Raw genomic sequence first — 7753 nt, 5'->3', positions numbered from 1 at the left:
TCCAACAAACTCCAGGCAAAAGCACCGTTACATTCATCGGCGGAGCCTTCCGGAACTCAACAATCCGGCCGGATCACGAGTCCAGGCCTCCGGTAGGTCCTCCTCTTCACGCAAGAGAGGCCCTAGGACCGCCGCCTTTATTCAGGTCGGACCCCCACGTCGGCGACCATCCCGGGCTGGCCACTCCAACCCACCACCGGCGACGCCGACGCCGGCTTCCAAGCACCTCCATCATGCCGCCGAAAAGCGGTGATAGATCGATGGATCCACCACCACCAACCGCAGGTCGACCCTCTCCGACGAAGAAGATGGCCACCTCCACCATCGTACCCAAGGCTGCTGCCCCGGGCGACCTCGTGGCGCGAGAGAAACCCGAGATCGCCTCCACACACGGCCGAGAGGCGGGGGGGGGGGGGAAGTTGCGCAGATCATGGCCTGGCCGCTGCCCGCCACCAGCCCCTCCGGCGTGCTGCGGTGAAGATCCGGCGGAAGGCAAGGGGCTGCCGCTTCTGGCCGTCGCGCAGAGGTCTGGCCGCCGCCGCCGCCCATCACCAAATCCGACCGGCCGCAGCGAGCGTAGAGGGATCCCGGTCGCCGTCCCAGCGCAGCAACAAGGAGAGGCCGCCGCCGCCGCCACGCCCCGCGGCCTTTGCCCGGAGGTGCTACCGGCGGCGGCGGCAGCGGCGGGGTGTGTTTAGGGTTTGGGAGGGGTGCGGGAGGGGTCCAGGAAATACCTATGCTACTTCATTATATCGTGAAGCTGAACACCACATAAACAAGGCAACTCTTAATTCATTGCCACATCTGAGCACCGCAAAAAAAAATCGATTCCAACTACTAACGAGTCTGGGCCGTGCCAAGGGCCCATTCTTGATGACCAAGGTCTCTCTCACGCTGGATCACCATGGCTAAGCCCTAGCCTCCTCCAAAGTGCCATGGCGGATGAAGCGAGCGAGCATGGCGCCGGTACCGAGGGAGTACATGATCGCCTCATCCAGAGCATCATGGCAGCCTCCGCTCTGCTCCTCTCCGAGCAAGAGTCAAAATCTATGTCACTTGTCACACGCTAGCCGACACGCGGTAGGGTGACCACGGTCTTGTACTTATAGTAGAGGAGAGGCATGGCTACAGGGAATAGAAGAGCAGACGGGAAATCCCCCAAAATTGTTGTTTCCTGGGAGAATGATGATGAAGATGTTATTGTTATGGATAGACGGTTCAGATGACAACCAACATAGATTGATGGCATGCCTAGGGAAACCAAACAGCAGGAAACAGAGGAGGCGACAATAATGAGCTAGTGCATGACCCTGATTTGTTTTTCTATTAATAATAGCATGGCCCGGACTCTCCTCCGTCATAACTGCTTTGTATAAAAAAAAACAAACACTCCATATTTTTAGGAAAATTAGTATTAGCAAGACCATAGTTATCGTTCCCATCTTTATCGCTAGTTGTAACAACTTCGGAAGCCATCTAGTTATCTCTCCCTTGTTTATCTCCAGTTGTAACAACTTCAATCGATGAACGATCAAGATCGACTGTGTCTCCAATCGCTAATTTTGCAAATTATCTCGTGAAGCTGAATACCACAAAAACAAAGCAACTCTTAATTAATTGCCGCATCTGAGCACCGGCAAAAAGAATATTCCAGCCGCCACCGAGTCTGCGTCCTGCCATCGTCTTCCGCTTACACGAGCGGCGACATAGACCACAAACCCCATGATCAGCCATTCTTGTTGGCGAAAGTCTAGCTAGCACAATCAAGCCGGCTCTCCAAATTCTAGCTAGCTTCGTTGCCACTCTGTCCAATGCTATTATTAACCAATGACAACCAGCACCATACAAGCTAGATTACTCCCGGTGAAATAATCTGTTTCTATGAATAAGATGTGCACATATTCCAAGATAAACTTTCCCAAAATAAGAGCAGCAATATGTTAATTATATAGTGCACTTAGAGCAAGAACAATAGTATAGCCGGCAGTCGGCTATAACAATTTGCCACATCATCTATAGTCAACTTATAGCTAGCATGTACAATAGTAAGCTATAAAAGTGTACTACTTTTACAATATATGGCCCACCTTTTAGTCTCACATAGTGCCTAGGAGCACGTGCAAGAGCTGGCTATTAGATAGTAGCCCACTTCTCTTCTCTCTCCTAATCTCTCTCCTCCAACTAAGCAAACTTATAATATTTTATCTCTTATAGCCAGCTGACTGTACCTTATTGTACTTGCTCTTAGATATGTATTGAAGCATTTTTTAATGATAACAATTTTGTATCAAATATTTATATATATATATGAAATAATTCTTGAAATACATGCGTGGCTATTCATTCATTGGAATGGAGGGAGCATGGTCAAAGCTAGTCTTTAATTACTCGTGTTGCAAAGCTGACTGGGGCACTAAGAGAGAAATGCACTATAAATTGATAATATCAAGTACACAACATTGTATCTCTTGCATTTTCATAAAGCATCCTGCCACTACTAGTTTTTAACCTTCTATATTCACCATGTTATACAAGGATTTGATGCAAGTTTGCAAGTGCATTCACATCAAGGACCTCTTCGCATTAGCAATAATCATCTTACAACAAGCCAGCTAGCGCATGCAATCGGTGCATGTCTAGCTAGTGCCATTCCAAGTCATATTTTGCATCAAGGATACAAGCATTAAACATCTAAATAATGTATAATCACGGTGCAAGTAAATTTAGCTCTTGCTTCATCTCAAACAATGACAACACATGCCTTCCAGTAGCTAAGAAACAGTAAACATTACACAGTCTACATACATGCTCCATGTTGGGCAATATCAACACTCGAGATCTATAGCTCCCTAGTACCTAACCGTCTCCAACAACAGTTGAACAAATACACCGGCCATCTAAGCTAGTGCAGCAGCAGAAGCTTGAAGTTCAAATTGTAGCATCACCGGTTATCCAGGCAGATAACTTCACTGCTCTCACCTCTGGACGCGGCCATCGACTTCTTCAGCTTATCCCTGTAAACGGAGAGCCTCTACACCAGAGTTTGCACCAGAACAGCAAGAACCAAGATCATCACTTTGTATTGAGCACAAGTTTATATTCATTGCTCCCACCAACAACCATATGAAGCATCAATACAACACAAAGCTTGTTAAGGCTAGATAAATCACATGAACATCATATATAAGCTGCTGTCAGTCCTGATAATAAAAGCATGTGCCTACATGCTACCACCAGCCTTCTAAGAGAGGAATACTTGGAGTCAACAATCCTAAGAAGTGATCATTACATGCAGATGAAAATGACAACTTGCCGGCTATGAACAGTCAGCATTCCAGCAATCATCTTGAACCAATTGGCATAACAAAATGCACACAAATTTGAACCACAATGTTAAAAAGATCTAGCAGCCATGGTAAAACTGATATTAAAGACAAGATCCTAAGAAGCCAACAAGACACCTAAATGAAGCAGTTTACTGTAGAGGAAGCAGTTTACTGTGCCAACAAGAACCTAAGAGTAGAGAGTGGACAAGAAAGGCACATCTCGCCTATCAGGTACAAGCATGGTCATCTTAAGAAAAAACACTCATTCTAGACCAACAACATGATCTATTATGACCCAACACAAGTAATATTAGAGTTATACTTCCATGCTCGAGATGAAATTATTTCCAACTATATCTACATACAATAACCAGGAAATGGGATGGATAGATCTAACTGAAATGCATTACTGCAAACTGAAAATTTTACCATCCAGTCATCTACAGATTCACACTCACAACTTTCAGATATTTGGGAGTCACATGGCACAACAACAGTATGGCCATATTGTAACCGTTCTAAATGGGCCACCAAATGTAACCGACAATAGAGCTTCGGTACCACCTAAATACATTATTAGAAATCGAAAACAGAGACCATCCACAAATTTCGAGTCCTAAATAACAGAATCAGTTGAGGGAACTCACATGAGCTACAGTCTAGAAATCGACTGCTCAAGCTCAGGGCAATCGCTACTTGATCCTATGGAGCCTTCTTGAACAACACCTTGTCCCTTGACATGCTGCAAAACAAAAAATCAAAATAAATGAAAGAGGTTGTAGGACATAGAAGGAAAACAGCTGACACCAAAAATATACTGCAAAAAATTCAGCATAGAAAATATAATTCAAAGTGGAAACATTACAACTATATGAGTAGAAGAGCCAAAAGGATACTATCTGTTTGTGCTATGATATATATTTCTCAAAGATAGAAGCGGTCAACAGCCACACTCTTAAGGTCATCTGGTGGATACGAGGGCAGATAGTGCAAGACATATGAGCAATTGTGTCCAGACTTAACACAACAGTACATTGTCCTGGGCAACATATTATTCATGTTTCAATCTACCCAAAAAAATAACAATACAAGGATGTAAAAGACCGGAATGACATACTGTAAGAGGATGTTCACATTATTCTAAACTACCCCCAAAAATATCATGTGAGGTATTACAAAAATACAAAATAAGACTTCTGCAGGATGCTAAAGAGAACAATAAGAATGATACATCCCTTCTCTAATTTATATACCGAATCTGAGCGCCATTTGGCCAATCGCACATTACAAACTACAATTGCATATCACGAATTGTCAAAAAAAAATGCAAAAGTGCCTAGCCATGAGTAGATCCTAAACACAATATATATTTCCAATCAATAGAATCTCGTTGCAATTTAAAAAAAAAAAGGACTTTCTTGCCTCGAACCCTCCAAATAGCTTAAAATGTTCAATGCAGGGACTAGCAGATAATCCTTAATCCTAAGCATAAACGAGGATGGGAGATTAAGTATTTGCCAGTGACATGACCAAATCCTAGTCAAACGACCACCACTAAATCTAAACCAGTAGGTTGATCAGCTCAATGTTCAGAGCACAAAACAAAGAGAACAGAGGGAGGGACCAATGAACTCACCAGGGAATGATAATCTCTGCCACACGCACCATAACCGCGATTGCTGCACGGCGGCATGATCCAAGGAGGTAGTCAAAGCGACAATCCCAGCTGCATTAGCACCTCCAGAGTGGTGGCCAGAGCAATCCTCTGTAGCTTCACCTCTACACTATACTTCAGAACCTGTGCATCCCCAAGCGCCGGCGCAAGGTCAGGACCGCCGCCCAAGGGCTGCTTGGAAACGCCTGGGCTCAGGCATCCACGGCCTCCTTGGCGTGCACGAGATTGGCCAATACCTGGCGCTCTGGGCGGCCGTTTCGCGCACAACGCTTGGCATGGAGCCCGATAGGCTGGTCTGGAAGTGGACTGCCAGTGGTACCTACACCGCCAAGTCCTGCTACCTTGCGCAATTCCATGGCTCAACTGCCTCCAGCTCTTGGAAGCTTACTTGGAAGACGTGGGCGCCGCCGCGGGTCAGGTTTTTCACTTGGCTTGCCGGCATGGATCGCTGCTGGACTGCCCAACGCCTTGCCAGACGAGGCCTCCAGCACCATCCTCGCTGCCTCCTCTGCGACCAGATGCCTGAGACCATGCACCATCTCATCCTCGCCTGTCCCTTCTCGCGGCAGGTCTGGCACGAGGTGCTGGCTCGCCTCCGCATGACCTGCCAGCCACCGGACAGCAACGACGCCTCCCTCGATGAGTGGTGGCGCAAAGCCAGGCAGATGACCCCTAAACCTATGCGCAAAGGGCTGGACTCCTTCACCCTGCTGACGCCTTGGAAACACCGCAATTCTTGCGTGTTTGACAGAGCACAGCCCTCAGTACACGACTTGGTTCAGGAGATCTTCGAAGAGGCTGATCTTTGGGCTAGGGCCGGCGCGAAGGGCATTAGGGTAGTGCTTCCGACGACCTTGTATCTGTACCCCGCCTCCTAGGAGGCTTGTAAAACTATCTATCTTTTCAATGAAATGAAACGCAAAAGTCTTTTGCGTTTTCTCGAAAAAAAAAGAACCTGTGGCCGCAATAACTTAGGAATTGGAACAAGCTATAATATGTGGATGTTCTTTTCCATATATCTCCAAAATTTAAGCACAATACATCCTTTCCCTAATCCTGAAGTGGACCCGGTCCAGTTGTATAATACTTCTATTGCGTAACACGGGACAAATTTAACTAATGTCACTGAAAGCACAACTGAAGCATACAGTACTGTACAATAGCACAAAGGTACCAGGATGACAAGAACAAGGAACTATGAAAATACATTACCCCATAGTACAAAAAAAACGATGTACTATGTTGTGCACCTCAATAAACATATGCAACCAAATAAAAATAATTGTAATCAAAAGCAAGCTCATAGTATCATTTTTTTCTTTGGTTTCATTTACAGGGTTGTACAAAATTAATTTGACTGTTTAAATCAACACTTTTTTGTTCATAGTGTCATCAATGAATTACCTTGGATTATTTCATACAACAATATTACGTCAAAATATTTAACTCAATAGAAACATACCCAATAAACACTAATTACACATTGGAAATGATAACATCAAAGGCAAATGTTATGAGAAATAGAATATGTTAAGAGAACAAAGCAAAGTTCAGTGAGATACGTAAACAACTGGAAGGAAGGCTCACCAGCCAGTTCCAGCCTCCAAGGTTAACAACCTTGACAATGGTCAGTTCCCGGTTGTTCCCGGTGATGATGAGCTTGGTGTGCTGGGGAAGCACCGTGAATTCCGCGTCACCAATCTCGCACCGGGGTATCCGTGAAGAACACACGTTGCTCTGTATCATCATGCAACTGGATCGCTGGCCTGATACCTCCATTTTGAAAGGTATAGCATAAAAATCAGCAAACAATAAAAAAATGGCACATCTAGTTCATACACATGTATTGCCTATGCACAAATAAAAAAATTATTGAGCGAAACTAAATTGCATTAATACATACACGTTTTATCTACTACCTAGGCAATCAATTCAAAGAAAAAAAGAAACATTTTTTTATCAAGATTAAGATAGAGGAGAGGGACCACACCAGGAGCAGCAAGTTGGTGAGGCTATCGGCAGTATCATGTTTGGGAAGTCACCAACGGCAGCAGCTCCAGGTGGATGCCGGGTGCAACAGCTTAAGCATGGGAACACAAACTCTCCCTCGCTGCCTCCCCACCACCATTGTTGCGCTGCCATGAGCTTTTGCGCACCCTACCGCCGGCCGAGGACACCTTCTGTCAGCAAGAGACCGCTACGCCGCCCTGCTCGTCCCACGCTGGTGGGAGCAACAACACGTCATGAGGCATGAGCAGGCACTACCTGGTGCAAGAGAGAGGACAGTAGCTGCAGCTTGGGGATGTCGGAGCAGATGTAAAAGTTAAACATGGTGGTATGAAGGCCCCAAAATTGACCATGTCAAAGGTTAATAGGGAACACATATGAATATACTACAGAGTGGGGGGAGTCAGTGTTCTCTCCGACCAATGTAACAAGTGAAGAATTTCTTTTCTGAATCAACTAACAATATGCATATTCATGAGTAATGATTCTAAGTAATAATATAGGTTTACATCTAGAGGGTCAGCAGACCAACAGTGTAATAATACATCAAATGATGCATCTCCCAAATATGGAATAAAAACAAGCAGAGCACGGAAATGACAAGCATTAGAGAGAACAACTGAATTACTAATGACAGTAACAAAGCATAATTAGTGGACTATCCACATATGGACAGTACAATCCAGCAACCTAGTTACAGGAGGCACCACCATGACGAGAGACATGCATCAACATTTGCAAACCA

The sequence above is a fragment of the Lolium rigidum genome, chromosome 1 (genome assembly GCF_022539505.1).
Source record: "Lolium rigidum isolate FL_2022 chromosome 1, APGP_CSIRO_Lrig_0.1, whole genome shotgun sequence".
NCBI lineage: Eukaryota > Viridiplantae > Streptophyta > Magnoliopsida > Poales > Poaceae > Lolium > Lolium rigidum.
This window is presented reverse-complemented; position numbering follows the sequence as displayed.